This window comes from Diceros bicornis, chromosome 34 (genome assembly GCF_020826845.1).
Source record: "Diceros bicornis minor isolate mBicDic1 chromosome 34, mDicBic1.mat.cur, whole genome shotgun sequence".
Lineage (NCBI taxonomy): Eukaryota > Metazoa > Chordata > Mammalia > Perissodactyla > Rhinocerotidae > Diceros > Diceros bicornis.
The window spans coordinates 9,637,430-9,656,163 of NC_080773.1; positions in this window are offsets into that span (position 1 = coordinate 9,637,430).

Below are 18,734 nucleotides of genomic sequence, written 5' to 3' on the forward strand. Positions count from 1 at the left end.
TTTTTTTTAACATGTAATGTTTTAATTCCCTTCTCATTTCCTTTTGTGTATGTTCTATAGCTATTTTCATGGTTACCATGAGGATTATATTAAGCATCCTAAAATTATAACACTCTAATTTGAATTTATACCTAACTTCAAAACATACAAAAACTCGATTCTTATACAGTTTTGTCCCCAACACTTTCAGTTATTGATGTCACAAAATTACATCTTTATACCGTGTATGTTCAAAAACTTACTAGACTATATAAAACTTGACTGTATAAAAACTAGACTATATAAACATAGACTAATTGTTTTGTAATGCATTAGGTTTCTTAAATCATGTAGAAATCAAAAAATGGAGTTACAAACCACAGTTACAATAATAGTAGTTTTTAAAATTGCCCACATATTTACCTTTATCAGAGATCTTTATTCCTTCATATGGCTTTAAGTTAGTCTAAAGTCCATTCATTTCAACTTGAAGGACTCCCTTTAGCATTTCTTGCTGGGCAGGCCTAGTGGTAGCAAACTCCATTAGCTTTTGTTTACCTGGGAATTTCTTAACTTATCCCTCATTTATGAAAGACAATTTTGCTGATATAGGATTCTTGGTTAGCAGTTTTTTTCTTTCAGCACTTTGAACATAACATCCTACTGCCTTCTGGCTTCCAAGGTTTCTGATGAAAAATCTGTGGATAATCTTTTGAGTATTTTATTTGTGTATGACAAGTCACTTCTCTCTTGTTCCTTTCAAGATTCTTTGTTTGTCTCTGTCTTTTGACAGTTTGTAATCTGTCCTGGTTCAGGTCTCTGAGTTCATTCTTCTTGGAGTTCATTGTGCTTCTTGGATGTTTATGTTCCTCTTTTATCAAATTTGGGAAGTTTTCGGCCATTAATTCTTCAAGTTATCTCTCTCTTCCTTCTGGGACTCCCACAACGTGTATGTTGTTTTTCTTGAAGGTGTCCCAGAGATGCCTTATATTCTGTTCCCCTTTCTTCCATCTTTTTTCTTTTAATTTTCCTACCTTGAAGTTCAATGATTCTTCTGTCTTCTCAAATCTGGTGATTTTTTTGTTTCAGTTATGGTAATTTTAGCTTCAGAATTTATTTTTTGTTTCTCTTTATGTTTTCTATCTCTTGTGAGTATTTCCATTTTGTTCATACATCATTCTTGACTTTCTCATGTCTTCCTTCAGTTCTTTGATCATATATAAGATCGTTGTTTTAAAGTCTTTATTAGATCTGCATCAGGTCTTTTTAAGGGACAATTTCTGATGATTTATTTTGTTTCCTGTAAATAGGCCATTCTTTCCTGTTTCTTTGCATGCCTTGTGATTTTTGTTGAACACTGGACATTTGAATCTAATAATGTGGTAACTCTGGAAATCAGAGTCTCCACTTTCCCCAGGGTTTGCTGTTTGTATTTATTTAAAAAAATTTTTTTTATTGTAAGCTCTCTGTGTTGGGGATCAGCCTGAGGTATAAACTTAAGGTCTTCTCAGGTCATCTCTGAGTCTGTGCCTTTCCATGTGAAGTGACTTTCTAAATTCCCCATATATGTGGTTGCTTTGGAATGTCTTAGTCCTAAATATTTGGCTTCCAAAGGAGAAAAAGAGAAAAATGAAGAGGAAAAAATGTGCTGGTGCCTTAAATCCCCTGGAAGTTGCTTCAGCTGGAGAGGGAGGGGCTTGCAATAATGGGACGAGGGTTTCACAAATGGCTGCCCACTTCTGTGTTGTCACTTTTGCAGTTAGAAGCAATAAGCAGATCAGAAAAGAGATCCTCAATATCTGAAGAGGATCTCACCCTGACTTCCACAACCTGCATGCAAGCTGCTCCAGGGACACACACACAGCTGCCTGCTACAGGGCAAGGAGGTGGGGGGATGGGTAGCTGCTACAGTGCTAAGGGCTGAAATTGACCAAAATTAATTTCAATTTATTGTCTAAGCCTTCCTCTGAAATTTGTAAGCCTTTGAATAGACTCCAGAGTTCCAAAATAGTTATATCAGACGTATTCTGCTAGTACAGTTGTCGTCTAGGTGAGGAGACGAATTCCTGGTGCTTTCTACTCTACCCTCTCCCCGAATCCTGACTCAAATGCACCACAATTTTTTATCCCTTTCTTCTGTTAAATGATGTATGGGTTTCTGACTAGTCCAAATTAAGCTACTATGACCATGAATGTGCAGGTCTTCATATGGGCCTATGCTTTTATTTCTCTTGTGTTAATATCTAGGAGTGCAACGCCTTTGTCACAGGGTAAGTGAATATTTAAAATTTTTGGAAACTGCCAAGTTGTGTTCTAAAGTGGTTATTCCATGTTACATTCCTCCCAGCAGTGAGTAAGAGTTCAGTTCTTCCATATACTCACCGATAATTGCTCTGATCAGTGTTTTTAATGTGTGCCATTCTAATAGGCATGCAGTAGTAGAATCTCTGTGATTTTACCTTGCATTTCTCTAATGAGTCATGATTTTGAGCATTTTTTTAATGTGTTCATTTGCCACCCATATATCTTCTTTGGTGATACGTCCATTCATATCTTTTGCCTATTGTTAAGATAAATGTTAGTTGATATTTCTATGTTCATTAACAAAAAATACAATGAAACAGCAAAAAAAATTGTGGGAACTTCAGTCATTCATCAGTGATGTCAATGAACCAACTTATTCACTTAATGGGGTAATGATTTTTGAATACTGAAAGAATATTTCCTCAAACTTTTGTGCTGTTTCCAGTGGAAAATATAGACACGTTTTTAAGTTTAATCTGAATTATTAACATACTCTCTGCTTTCTTAAATCTTCACAGCCAATGACACAATAAATCAAGCTCTGAGTTGTAATGTTTACCACACAGCCAATTTCAAGCTACAGCATGGTGTTTCTGAATGTGAAGTTGGGAAAAGCTGTGCAGTAGCACACCACTGTATTCTGTTTCCACCATACAGATACAAGAGTTGTAAATAACCTGTAAAGCATAGATAATACTAAAATGTAGTAAAATAATTAGGGAACAATGAGTTTTGAGTATCTATTAACTTTTTTTCAAAAAAACAACCTTATTAAAGTCTACTACACATATTTAACATGTACAATTTGATACATGTTTATACCTATGAAATTAAAGATTTCCTTGTGCCCTTTGTAATCTCTCCCTCCCTACCCACTCGTTTTCAGGAAACCACTTATCTGCTTTCTGTTACTATACATTTGTTTACATTTTTTAGAAAATCACATTAATCTGGGAGCAGCTTAGGTAGGCAGTTATGGCTCAAGATCCCCCATGAAGTTGCAGTCAAGCCGTCTCCTGGGGCTGCAGTCTCTGAAGACTTGCCCGAGGCTGGAAGATTCGATTCCAAGCTCTTTCCCATGGCTGTTGACAGGAAACCTCAGTTCCTTGCCACATGGGTCTCTCCATAGGGATGCTCGTCGCATGGATTCTCTCAAATATAGCAAGTGATCCAAGAGCAAGTGAGTGCACTGAAGAAGGAAACCAGTGTCTATCGCCTAAAATTGGAGGTGATATGCCCCTACCTTTGCCATATTATATGGTTCACATAGATCAACTCTGATAAAATGTGGGAGGGGTACACCTGGATGAGAATACTGGGAAGTAGGGGTTTGGGGGACCACCTTAGAGCCTCTCCTACTACAATTGTATGTTTTACCTTTTTTAGTCTTTTAATGGTGAGTTACATGTATTTTCAAATATCAAACCTTGCATTTCTGGGATAAACTCTACTTTTTCTTGATATGTTATCCTTTTTATATATCGTTGGGTTTGATATGCTAAAATGTTGTTGGGGTTCTGCACCTGTGTTAATGAAGGATATTGGTCTATGATTTTCTTGTACTACTTTTGTCTGGTTTTGGTATCAGTATAATGTTAACTTCACAGAGTAAGTTGGGAAGCATTTCCTAATTTTCAATTTTTTGGAATAGTTTGTATAGAATTGGTATGGTTTCTTCTCTGAATGTTTGGTAAAATTCACCACTGACGCGTTTAAGCCTGAAGTTTGCTTTTTGCAAAGCTTTCTAATTCCAATTTAATTTCTTTAATAGATATAAGATTATACAGGTTATCTATTTTTTTGTATGTGAGCTTTAGTCATTCGTGTCTTTAAAGGAATTTGTCCATTTCCTTTAAGTTATCCATTTGTTGGTATAAATAGGCTCATGATTTTCCCTTATTCTCTTTCGATATTTGTATCATCTGCAGCGTTGTCTCCTGTCTCATTCCTGATATTGGTAATTTGTGTATTTCCTCTTTTTATTTTGATAAATCTTGGCTAGAGATTCATCTGTTTTATTATTCCTAAGGCTTTTGGTTTCACTGACTTTCTCTACAGTTTATTCTGTGTACTTCATTGATTTCCATTTAGATTTTTATTATATATTTTTTTTCTACTTTCTTTGCTTTTCTCTTCCTGGTTTTTAAATGTGGAAGCCAAGATCCTTTTCTTTTGTTTAATGTGTTTACCTAGGCTTCACCTAGCCTCCAGTCCTGACAATTTTTTCCTATATGTCCTTCTACATGTTTTGTACTTTTACATTTTATATTTCAGTCTGTGATCCCTTTTGAGTTCGTTTTTAAGGTATGAGGTTAGATTGATGTTCATATCCTTTGCCTATGGATGTAGAATTGCTCCAGCATTATTTGTTGAAAAGGCTTCCCTGCCTTCCTCTACTTGATTTTGTTGGTTTGTCAAAAATCATGTGGTCCATTTGGGTCGATTTCTGGGTTCTCATTCTGTTCTATTGACCTATGTGTTTATCCCTGCACCAATACTACACTGTCCTGTTTGTTGTGGTTATATAACCCTTATCATCATGTAACCCTTAACATTGGGTAGGGTGATTCCCCTTAAATGGGGTCCCTCCAAAAAAGACTCTAAACTCTGTGAAATTAAAATCAACAGGCACATATGTTAGTGTCCTCAGAGGCTGTTTCACTATTGAGTCTGTGACAACCTCTTCTTGTGTGTCCTGGAGTCTCTGGACCACCTATGACAGCCATAAGTTGCCCAAGAGCTTCTGATGAAGAAAAGCCCCTCTTGGCCCCATGCTACCCTTATTGAAACAAAATGACTGACTACATACTGGGTTGTCCTGCAAACAGAGGCTCTCACAGACCTTGGACCTGTGACCCCCAATACCCAGCTACCAATTATGCTTTGGGTCATGGAAACATCACCCCACAAGCTTGGCATGGCTACTGAGACCTCCGTAATGCAAGATGGAGCCAGATCTGGACTCTGGTATATTCCACCTGCAGGAGGGGGTGGCATCACCTTTCCTCAGTCCCTTGCCAGATGCCATAGTGCTGGAGGAGGTCACTCCTCTTCCAGATCCCTTGGCTAGTTGGGGAGTCCCTTGGGATTAACTGAATGAACAGCAATTTTGAGTTCATAGACTATACGAATAGCACTGCCAACCATCATAAACTGGATGGATTTAATTTTCTTTTTGTTAATCAATGGAAAGTTGCTACTTTTCACCCCTTAGCCAGGATGTCCCTGATAAAGGATGGGACCCATGGGTCAACACAATTGGCAGAACTTCAGGCAGTCGTTTTAGCATTGGATGTTGTGGCCAACAAATGGCCCCATCTCTTCATTTATTACCAACTGTTGGGCCGTTGCCTAAGAGTTGTCCCCTTCAGGGTAAAAAACTGGGAATCTCTTGCTTCAAAGATGTATAAATCAAAATCACCTGTCTCTACATATATTAAGGCCACAATACAAGACCTTGCCAGGACACACCTTATTCCCTTTAGAGTTATAGACACTACTGATAATAACCAAGGCACACATTTCAGTTCCCAGAATACACAATGCTAGGTTCTTGGTAAAGCTATTCAGTAGAACTTTTATGTCCCTGATAGATCCCAGATAGCCAGTCTAATTGAGAGACATAATGATCTCCTCAAACAATTCCTTTTTATTTTATTTATTTATTTTTTTTATTTTTTGTTTTTGGAGGAGGATCAGCCCTGAGCTAACATCTGATGCCAATCCTCCTCTTTTTTGCTGAGGAAGATTGGCCCTGGGCTAACATCCGTGCCCATCTTCCTCTACTTTATGTGGGACACCGCCACAGCATTGCTTGACAAGCGGTGCGTCGGTGCGCGCCCGAGATCCAAACCGGTGAACCTCGGGCTGCCGAATTGGAGCGCACGCACTTAACCGCTTGCGCCACCGGGCCAGCCCCACAATTCCTTTTTAAATCTAGTCCAACAAATGGACCCCTAAATAGGTCTCTATCTTGCCCTAGGCCTTAATCTATCTTTATAAATTGTCTTTTCCCCATCCCTATCATAAGGGCTAGAGGCCAGATCAAGGTACATACTCTCCTGGGACCCATTAACCATAGATTGTCCCATTGGCTGGGCAATTGGTCATCACATAGGGGACCTATTTGAACCTAAACTTTCACCAAAAAAGAAAACAAAAGAAACCATCAGGCATAACTGCACACCGTCCTATTGACTGTTAGTATTATTTCTACTGGTCTGGGTGCTTTCATTGGTCTGTAATCCAGAGGCCCAAATCCTTCGAATAAGCCATTGTTTCAACCAGCCATGATAAATGGGTAGGCCTACAAGCCATCAGGCTTGGCTAATACAAGCCCTCTAACCCAAACATCTTGTCAGCTTGTCTGTCACCAACCAAACCAACAACTGAGGCAAAAGGCACATGATAATTGGCCAAATTAAAGGGCCTGCCTACGGCTATGCTGGAACTCCAGCTCCTTAGCCTCAAAATAATACTGTAGAGTCATAAACACAAGACCCACATCAACTAGAGTGGGTACCATTTAAAGAGGATACACAGTGCCTCCTCCCGGATGATGTCGCCCTGGCCCAGGAGCTCACTGCTGGAGATGCCTTTGTCCCCAGCGCCAGAGACAACTTCATCCCAGACACTAAAACTCCCACCCAGCAACGTCCATGGATTGCCTCTCCTAAAGCACAAATCGGACACAGGAGATTTATTGCTTTTCTTCTCCCTGATATTAGGGATCCTATTACCTTTCCTAAGTTTACTGTCTGCTTAGCTCACAATCATGGTATTCTCCTTGCTCTCCGCCCCTACACTCCATGCCTAAAGGGAAATCTCAGCAGTTCTGAATAATAATAAAACCTGCATTTTAAAACACACTGTATTCTTTTTCAAAATTGTTTTAGCTATTCAAGGTCCTTTACTTTCCATGTACATTTTAGAATAAGTGTGTTTCTATCTACAAAAAATCTTTCTGGGATTTTGATAGGAATTGTGCTAAAGCTATGGGTCACTTCAGGAAGAATTGACATTTTTACTATGTTTATTCTTCCAATCCATGAATGCATCGTCTGTCCATTTATTTAGATCTTCTTTGATATATTTCAATAGTATTTTGTAAATTTTTTTTCTTTTTTCTTTTTTCTTTTTTTTTTTTTTGAGGAAGACCAGCCCTGAGCTAACATCCATTGCCAATCTTCCTCTTTTTGCTGAGGAAGATTGGCCCTGGGCTAAAATCCGTGCCCATCTTCCTCTACTTTATATGGGACGCCGCCACAGCATGGCTTTGACAAGCGGTGCGGCGGTCTGCACCTGGGATCTGAACCTGTGAATCCTGGGCCGCCAAAGCAGAGCACATGAACTTAACCACTATGACACTGGGCCAGCCCCATTATTTTGTAATTTTTAGCACACAGATCTTGCACGTGTTTTATGAGATTTCTACCTAAGTATTTCATATCTTTGGAGTGATTGCAAATGGGACTGTGTTTTTGATTTCAGTGTCCACAAGTTTGTTGTTAGTATACGGAAATGCTATTAGTTTTTGTGTTGATCTTATATCCTGCAGCTTTGCCGAACTCACTTATTAGGTTTAATAGTATTATTGTCAATTCCTTGGGACTTTTGACATAGACTATTACGAACTGAATTGTGTTTCCCCAAAATTCATATGTTGTAGTGCTAACCCCCAGAATCTTAGAATGTGACTGTATTTGGAGATAAGGCCCTTAAAGAGGTAATTGAGTTAAAATGAGGCTGTTAGGGTGGACCCTAACCCAATCTGACTGGTGTCCTTGTAAGAAGAGGAGATTAGGTCATACAGAGAGAAGCACATGGAGGATGCACGTGCACAGAGAAAAGGCCTTAGGACACAGCAAGAAGGCAGCTATCTGCAAGCCAAGGGAAGAGATCTTGGGAGAAATCAAACCTGCTGGCACCTTGGTCTTAGATCTCCGATCTCTAGAACAGGGAGAAAATAGATTTCTGTTGTTTAAGCTACCCAGTTGGTGGTGTTTTGTAATGACAGCCACAGCAACCTAATGCATAGACCATCATGTCACCTGAAGATGAGGACAGTTTTATTTCCTGTATTCCAATCTGTATGCATTTCATTTCCTGTCTTGCCTTATTACAGTGGCTAGGATTCAAATTAAAATAAGAATAAGAGTGGTGTGATCAGAAATTTATACCTTGTTCTGATTTTAGGGGGAAAGCAGTCAGACTTTCATCATTAAGACTGGTGTTGCCTGTAGGGTTTTTTTTTTTTTTTTGGTAGATGTCTTTATTAGACTGAAGAACTTCCCTTCTATTTTTAGTTTGCCAAGATTTTTTTTTTTAAATCATGATTGGTTGTTGGAAAATATTTTGTAATTTCCTTTTTAATACTTCTGGGATCCATGGGTTATTAAAAAGTATATTATTTAAATTCTAAATGTTTGGAGATTTTTAAGATATCATTCTGTTATTTATTTCTAGTTTAATTACATTATGGTCAGAGGACATAATGACTTAAATCTTTTTAAAATTTATTAACTCTTGTCCTATGGACCAATATTTTGACTATCTTGGTAAATGTTCCATGTTCATGGAAATTTGTATGTTCCTCTGCTATTGGCTGGAGAGTTCTGTAAATATCAATTATATCAAGTTGGTTGATAGTATTGTCTTAGTCCGTTTGGGCAGCTATAACAAAATACCACAGACTGGGTGGCTTCTAAGCAGCAGAAATTTATTGCTCACAGTTCTGGAGGCTGAAAGTCCAAGATCAGGGAGCCAGCATGATGAGGTGAGGGCCCTCTTTGGGGTGGCCGACTTCTTGTACCCTCACACGGAAAGGTCTAGGGAGCTCTGTGGGATTTCTTTTGTAAGGCACTAATCCCATTCACAAGAGCTCCACCCTCGTGGAGCTATCCCACCTCCCAAAGGCCCCATCTACTAATACCATCACTTTTGGGGGGTTAAGATTTCAACACATGAATTCTGGGGGGACACAAACCTTCAGACCGTAGCAGTATTATCTAAGATTTTTACTGGTTTTCTGTCTACTTGTACTATCAGTTATTTGATAGGATTATTGAAATCTCTGGATATAAAAGTGGATTTGTCTGTGTAATTTTTTATGCTTTTTTTCTTATACTTACTATATATGTCACATTTATAACATTTTAATACTCAGTTATTATATCTGACTAGAATACTTTGTATTTTTTATTGTGGTAAAATATATGTAACATAATATTTGTAACTGAAACCATTTTAAAGTGTACCATTCAGTGACGTTACATTCACCCCATGTGTAACCATCACCACTACCTATACCCAAAACGTTTTCATCATCCCCAACATAAACTCTGTACCCATTAAACAATAACTACTCCTTACCCCTTACCCCTAGTCCCTGGTAACTTTTATTCTACTTTCTGTCTCTGTGAACTTGCCTTTTCTAAGTACCTCATATAAGTGAAATCGTACAGTGTTTGTCCTGTGTGTGGCTTATTTCACTAAGCACAATATTTTCAAGGTCATCCATGTTGTAGCATATATCAAATTTTCATTCCTTTTGATGGCTGAATAGTACTCCATTCTATGTATATACCACATTTTTATTTATCCATTCATCTGTTGATAGACATTTGTGTTGTTACCACCTTTTGCTAATGTGAATAACTCTTCTATGAACATTGGTGTACAAATACATATCCATTGAAGTCCCTGCTTTGAATTCTTTTGTATATATATCTAAGAGTGGAATTGCTGGATCATATCAGTCTCTCCACATCCTCATCAACACTTACCATTTTTTAATAGCTAGCATAGTAGATGTGAAGTGATACCTCATTGTGGGTTTGATTTACATTTCACTAATTGACTAATAGTGTTGAGTATCTTTTCATGTGCTTATTGCCCATTTATATATCTTCTATAGAGAAATGTCTGTTCAAGTCTTTTGCCCATTTTTGCACTGGGGTTTTTGGGGTTTTTTGTTGTCGAGTTGTAGAAGTTCTTTAAACATTCTGGGTGTTAATTCCTTGTCAGATATGTGATTTGCAAATATTCTCTCCTATTCTCTAGGTTGTCATTTTGCTTTCTTGATAGTGTCCTTTGATGCACAAAAGTTCTTAATTTTTATCAGGTCCAATTTATCTATTTTTTATTTTGTTACCTGTACTTTTGGTGTCATATCCAAGAAATCATTGCCAAATCCAATGTCATGAAACTTTCTCCCTATATGTTCTTCTAAAAGTTTTATATTTTTAGCTTTTATGTTTAGGTCTTTGGTGAATTTTGAATTAATTTTTGTAGTTGATGTAAAGGTAAGGTTCCAACTTCTTTCTTTTTCATGTGAATATCTATTTTCCCAACACTGTTGAAAAGACTGTCCTTTCCTCACTGAATGATCTTGGCACCCTCGTCAAAAATCAATTCATCATGTATGTGAGAGTTTTTTCCTGGGCTCTCTATTGTGTTCCATTTGGTCTACGACTGTCTTTATGCCAGTACCATTCTGTGTTAATAACTGGAGTTTTGTAGTAAGTTTCAAAGTCAGGAATTGTGAGTCCCCCAACTTTATTCTTATTTTTCAAGATTGTTTTGGCTATTGGGGGCCCCTTGAAATTTCACTTGAATTTAAAGATCAGCTTTTCCATTTCTGCAAGAAAGCTGTTGGAATTTTGGTAAGGATTGTGGTGAATCTGTAGATTTCATCTGGTAGTATTGACATCTTAACTTAAGATTGAAATCTTAAGTTTTCTTATCTATGAACAGGGGATGTCTTTCCATTTATTTAGATTTTCTTTAATTTTTTCAGCAATGTTTCGTGGTTTCCATCATATGTGTCTTTTACCTCTTTGGTTCGATTTTTTTTTTTTTTACCAAGTATTTAGTTCTTGTAGATACTATTGTAAATGGAATTGCTTTCTTAGTTTCCTTTTCAGATTGTTCATTTATGGTGTATAGAGTCACAACCTGATTTTTGTGGGTTGATCTTGCACCCTGCAACTTTGCTGAATTTGTTTTTTAGCTCTAGCAGCTTTCTTGTGGATTCTTTTGAATTTTCTATATATAGAATCATGCTATCTTTGAATATAGTTTTACCTCTTCCTTTCAAATTTCAATATCCTTTATTTCTTTTTCTTGTCTAATAGCTCTGGCTAGAATTTCCAGTCCAATGTTGAATAACAGTGGTTAAAACAAGCATCCCTGTCTTGTTCCTGATCTTAGGGGGTGAAAGCTTCCATTCTTTTTCTATTGAGTATGATGTTAGCTGTGGGTTTTCATAAATAACCTTTATCATGTTGAGGAATTGTCCCTCTTAGTTTCCTGAGAGCTTTTTATTTATTTATTTTTTTATCATGAAAGGGTATTGGATTTGGTCAACACCTTTCTGCATCAATTGAGATGATTGTGTGGTTTTTTTCCTTCGTTCTGTTAATCTGATATTTTACATTATTGATTTTCTTATGTTGAACCACCCTTGTTTGCCTGGGATAAATACCACTTGGTCATGTAAGTAATCCTTATAATATACTGTTGGATTCATTTGCTAATGCTTCATTAAGGATATTTGCAAATATATTCATAAGGGATATTGGTCTGTAATCTTTTCTTATAATGTCTTTATCTGGCTTTGGTCAAAGTAATGCTGGCCTCATAGAATGAGTAAGGAAGTGTTTTCTCCTCTTCAATTTTCTGGAAGAGTTGGAGAAGGACTGGTGTTAATTCTTTGTTTGGTAGAATTCACCTGTGAAGCCATCTGGTTCAGGAGTTTTCTTTGTTGGGAGGTTTTTGGTTGCTGATTCACTCTCTTTATTTGTTACAGGCACGTTGAGATTTGCTATTTCTTCTTGAGTAAGTTTAGATAATTTATGTATTTCACGGAATTTGTCCATTTCTTCAAGATTATCTAATTTGTTTGCAGACAGTTGTTCATAGTATGCTCCCAAAATTCTTTTTACTCTGTAGGGTCAGTAGTAGTGTCCCCATTTTTATTTCTAGTTTTACTTATTTGTGTCTTCTTTTTTTATTCTTTGTCAGTCTAACTAAAGGTTTGTAAATTTTGTTGATCATTTCAAAGAACCAACTTTTGGTTTCATTGATTTTCTCTATTGTTTTACTGTTCTTTATTTTGTTTATCTCTGCTCTAATCTTTATTATTTATGTTCTTCTGCTAGCTTTGGGTTTAGTTTGTTCTTCTCTTTCTAGTTCCTTTAGTTATAAAGTTAGATTATGGATTTGAGATTTTTCTTCTTTTTTAATGTAGGCATTTACAGTTATAAATTTCTTTCTGAGCACTGTTTCCACTGCATTCCTTAAGTTTTGGTATGTTGTAATTTTGTTTTCATTGTCATTCATCTCTAAGCATTTTCTCTGTGGTTTCTTCCTTGACTCTTTGGCTTTTTGCGACTGTGTTGTCTTCCACATATTTGTGGATTTTCTCATTTTCCTTCTGTTATTGATTTATAATTTCATTCCATTGGGGTAGGAGAAGATAAATATATGATATCTATCTTTAAAAATCTACTGTGATTTGTTTTGTGGCCTCATATATCATCTCTCATGGAGAATGTTCCATGTGCACTTGAGAAAAATGTGTATTCTGCTGTTGTTGGATGGAGTGTTCTCTATATTTCTGTTAGGTCTAGTTGGATTATTGTGTTAAGTCCTCCATTTCCTTACTTATCTTTTTTCTGGTTGTTGTATCCATTATTGTAAGTGGGGGTATTGAAGTCTCCAATAATATCGCAGTCTCCAATATTATTATATTATTTCTATTTCTCCCTTCAATTCTGTCGATGTTTGCTTCATATATTTATGAGTTCTGATCTTTTGTACATATATATATATATAATTGTTATGTCTTCCTGGTGAATTGACTCTTTCGTCATTACATAATGTCTTTGTCTCTTATTATGGTTTTTAATTAAAGTCTGTTTTGTCTAATATTAATATAGCCACACTTCATCTTTTTGGTTACTATTTGCAAGGTATATCTTTTTCCATCCTTTCACTTTCAACCTATTTGTGTCTTTGGATCTAAAGTGAGTCTCTTGTAGACAGCATATAGTTGGATCTTGTTTTTAAATCCATTCCACCAATCTCTGTCTTTGATTGGGAAGTGTAATCTGTTTATATTTAAAGTAATTACTGATAAGGAGGGACTTAATTCTGCCATTTTGCTATTTGTTTTCCATGTACTTTATATTATTTTTGTTTCTCATTTCCTTCATTACTGCCTTCTTTTGTTTTTAGCTAATTTTTTGTAGTGAAACATTTTTATTCTCTTCTCATTTCATTTTGTGTATATTCTACAGATATTTTCTTTGTGGTTACTATGGGGACTACATTTAGTATCCTAAAGTTATAACAATCTAATTTATATTGATAAGAACTTAACTTCAATAGCATATAAAAAGTCTGCTCTTATATAACTCTGTTCCCTCTTTTTTGTTATTGATCTCACAAATTACATCTTTAAAAATTATTTGCCCAATAACATAGATTATTAATAGTTTTTAATGCATTTTTCTTTTAAATAATGTAGAAAATAAAAATTGCCATTACAAACTAAAATTATTATAATAATATTAGCTTTTATATTTGTCGATGTTTTTACTCTTTTCAGAGATTTTTTACCTTCATGTGACTTTGAGTTACTGCCTGGGATCCTTTCATTTCAACCTGAAGGACTCCTTTTGGCATTTCTTGAAGAGTAGGTCTAGTGGTAATTTACTCCCTCAGCTTGTGTTTATCTGGGAATGTTTTAATTTCTCCCTCCCTTTTGAAGGACAGTTTTTTCTTTCAGTGTTTTGAACATCTCAGCCTACTGCCTTCTGGTCTCCAGGGTTTCTGTTGAAAAATCTGATGATGATCTTATTGAGGATCACTTGTACTTGGTGAGCCACTTCTCTCTTTCTGCTTTCAAGATTCTCTCCTTGTTTTTGGCTTTTAACAGTTTGATTATAATGTGTCTTATGTTGGGATCTTTGGTTTTTTCCTACTTGAAGTTCATGGAGCTTCTTGGATGTTTATATTCCCATATTTCATCAAATCTGAGAAGTTTTCAGCCATTATTTCTTCAAATGTTCTTTCTTCCCCATCCTCTCTCTCTTCTCCTTCTGGGACTCCCACAATGCATATATTGGTCCACTTGATGGTGTTCCACAGATCTTGTAGGCTCTGTTCACTTTTCTTCAATCTTTTTTCTTTCTGTTCCTCAAGTTATAATTTCAAATGTTCTATCTTGAATTTCACTGGTTCTTTCTTCTGCCTGCTCAAATCTGCTTTTGAACCCCTATAGTAAAATTTGTGTCAGTAATTATGCTTTTCAGCTCCAGAATTCCTCTTTGGTTCTTTGTTATGTATTCTATCTCTTTATTGATATTCTCCTTTTGTTCATACATTATTTTTCTGTCTTTATGCATGTCTTCCTTTAATTCTTTGAATGTCTTTAAGTCAGTTATTTTAAAGCCTTTGTCTCAAGTTTGCCATCTGGGTTCCCTCAGGAACAATTATTGATGATTTCTTTTGTCCTTTTGAATGAGCTATATTTTCCTGTTTCTTTGTGTGCTTTGTTATTTTTTTTGTTGTTGAAAACTGGACATTGAACTCACAATATAGTAATTCTGGAAAACGGATTCTCCATTTTCCCCAGGGTTTTCTGTTTTTGTTTTGTTTTGTTTTATTGTTGTATGATGTCCCTATGCCAGGGTGAAAGATGGCATTCTGAGGTGAAAGCTTAAGGCCTTCTCGGGTCTCTTCTGAGCCTGAGTCTTTCCCTGGGCTTGCACAGTAACTTTCTAAATTCCCTCATGTACACAGTTGCTATTGAACATCCTATTCCTCAAATGTCTGGCCTCCAGAAGAGGAAAAAGGGGACAAAGAAAAAAAAACAAAACCATGTCTATCCTTTTAAATCTCCAGGAAGCCACTTTAGGTAGGGGGGTTGAACAATGGTAGCTCTCTTCTGTTTCTGTACCTCTGTGATCAGAAGCAGCAATCTGCAGTCAGAATACAGAATCCAAATATTTGGAGGACAAGTTCCTTATTGCCCACCCTGGCTCCCACAAGCTGCTCTAGGAATGTGGGCATGGCTGTCTGCCATGGCACTAGGAGGTGGTGGATGGGCAGCTACTACTGTGCTAAGGGCTGAAATCGACCAAAATTAACTACAACTTACCAGTGAATGCTATCCCTAGAATATGCAAGCATTTGCATAGACTCCAAAATTCCAAAATACTTATTTCAGATGGTTTCTGCTAGTAAATTGTTATCTACATGGAAAGACAGATTCTTGTTTCTTCCTACTTTGCCATCTTCTCTGACATCATCCTTAATTAGGCATGTTTTTGCTTCATTTATTTTGAAGCTATGTTATTAAGTGTATAAAGTTTGTATTATGTTTTTTTTTTTTTTTTGAGGAAGATCAACCCTGAGCTAACATCCATGCTAATCCTCCTGTTTTTTTTGCTGAGGAAGACTAGCTCTGAGCTAACATCTATTGCCAATCTTCCTCCTCCCCCCGCCCCAAAGCCCCAGCAGATAGTTGTATGTCATAGTTGCACATCCTTCTAGTTGCTGTTATGTGGGACACGGCCTCAGCATGGCTGGAGAAGCGGTGCATTGGTGCGCGCCCAGGATCCGAACCCGGGCCGCCAGTAGCGGAGCGCACGCACCTAACCGCTAAGCCACGGGGCCGGCCCTGTATTATGTTTCTTAATGAATTGACCACTTTATCATTTTGAAACAACCCTTTTAAAATCTCCTATAATATAATATTCTTTGCTCTTAAATCTACCTTTTCTATTATTAATATGGATACTCTAGCTTTCTTTTGTTTCTTGTTAGCAAGCTATATCTTTTTCCTTTCTGTGACTTTTAACATAATTATGTCTTTATATTTTAATTTTTTTTTGTAGGCAGTGTACAATGCAGTTCTAATGCTAACTGCCCAGAATTAGGCCAAACCTTACGAGTTAGTGGCACAGTCCTCCACAAGACTGCCCTTGCTTCATACACCAGCGACAAGCTCAGAAGTTCCCAGGTCACTTCACTTCTAACCAACTAGCTACAAATTCAGAGGTTCCCACAACCTCCTCAGGTTCCATAATTTGCTAGAACATCTCTTAGAACTCAGGAAAGTGCTATACTTCTGATTACAGTTTTATCATAGCAAAAAGGATATAAATAAGGACCACCCCAAAGAAGAGACATTTAGAGCAAGGTCTAGGAGGGTCCCAAATGCAAATCTTCTGGTGTCTGCTCCTTGTGGAGTCAGGATGGCTCACCATCCTAGTACATCAATGTGTATTCCCAACTAGGGAAGTTCCCTTGAAATTCATCTAGAGTTTTTACTGTGATTTCATTACATGAGCATGACTGATTGAATAATGGAACACATGACTGAACTCAATCTCCACGCCCTTCGCCTCTAGTAGGTAGGGCTGATATCATGCTGCTCAAAGCCTCAACCCTCCAATCACATGGTTGGTCTTTCTGGCATGGCCAGCCTCCATTCTGAATAATCTCACTAATTTCTGTATGTAGGTTTTATATCCTGAAACTTTACTGAATTTGTTGATTAGTTCCAGCAGTTTTTTTGGTTGAGTCTTTAGGATTTTCTACATGCAAGATCATATCATCTGCAAATAATGACCATTTTACTTTTTTCTTTCTGATTTGAATGCCTTTTATTTCTTTGTCTTGCCTAATTGCACTAGCTAGGGTTTCTACTACAATGTTGAAGAAAAATGTGAGTGGGCACTGTTGTCTTGTTCCTTCTATACCCAATTTGTTGAGGACTTTTATGATGAAAGGATGTTGTATTTTATCAAATCATTTTTTTTGCATCTATTGAAATGATCATGATTTTTATCTTTCATTCTATTAACGTGGTATATCACATTTATTGATTTGTGTATGTTGAACCATTCTTGTATCTCAGAGGTAAATTGCACTTGGGAATAGTGTATGATCCTTTTAATGTGTTGTTGAATTTGGTTTGCTAATTTTTTTGAGAATTTTTATATCTATATTCATTGGAGATATTGTTCTATAGTTTTCTTTTCTTGTATTGTCCTTATCTGGCTTTGGTCAGGGTAATGATAGCTTCATAAAATGAGTTGGGAGTATTCTCTCCTCTTCAATTTTTGAAGAGTTTGAGGATTGGCATTAATTCTTCTTTAAACGTTTGGTACAATTCACCAGTGAAGTCAGGCAGTCCTCTTTTTTTCTGTGTTGGGAGATTTTTGATTACTGATTCAATATCCTCACTCATTATTGGTCTGTTAGGATTTCCTATGTCTGGGGCCAGTCCCGTGGCTTAGCGGTTGTGTGTGCTCCCTCCGCTACTGGCGGCCCAGGTTTGGATTCCAGGTGCGCACCGATGCACCACTTGTCCGGCCATGCTAAGGCAGCGTCCCACATACAGCAACTAGAAGGATATGCAACTATGACATACAACTGTCTACTAGGGCTTTGGGGATTAAAAAAAGGGGGGGGGGGAGGATTGACAATAGATGTTAGCTCAGGGCTGGTCTTCCTCAGCAAAAAGAGGAGGATTGCCACGGATGTTAGGTCAGGGCTGATCCTCCTCACAAAAAAAAAAAGATCTTCTATTTCTATGTTTCTAGGAATTTATCCATTTCTTCTAGGTTATCCATTGTGTTGGCATATAACTGTTCATAGTATTCTCTTATGATCCTATGTATTTTGGTGGTATCAGATGTAATGTCTCCTCTTTCGTTTCTGATTTTATTTGAGTCTTAGTCTAGCTAAAGATTTGTCAATTTAGTCTAGCTAAAGGTTTATCAATTTTGTTTACATTTTTGAAAAGCCAGCTCTTAGTTTTGTTGATCTTTTCTAATGTTTTTCTGGTCTTTCTTTTACTTATTTCTGCTCTGATCTTTGCTATTTCCTTCCTTCTGCTAATTTTGGACTTTGTTCTTCCTTTTCTGGTTCCTTGAGATGTAAAGTTAGATTATTTATTTGAAATCTTTCTAGTTTCTCAATATATGCATTTATCACTATAAACTTGCCTCTCAGAACCGCTTTTGCAGCATCCACAGGTTTTGGTGTGTTGTGTTTACATTTTTATTTGTTTCGAGATTTTCTTTAAATTTCCCTTTTGGTTTCTTCTTTGACCCATTGGTTTTTCAGGAGTGCATTGTTTAGTTTCTACATGCTTGTAAATTTTCTAACTTTCTTCTTTTTGTTAGTTTCCAGTTTCATGCCACTGTGGTCAGAGAAGATACTTGGTATAACTTCCATCTTCTTAAATTTGCTAAGATTTACGTTTTGGCCTATCATATGATCTATCCAGGAGAATATTCGTGTGCACTTGAGAAGAATGTGTATTCTGCTGCTATTGGATGGAATGTTCTATAAATGTCTGTTAGGTCCATTTGGTCTAATATATGGTTCAAGTCCAGTGTTTCTTTGATTTTCTGTCTGAAGGATTTATCTGT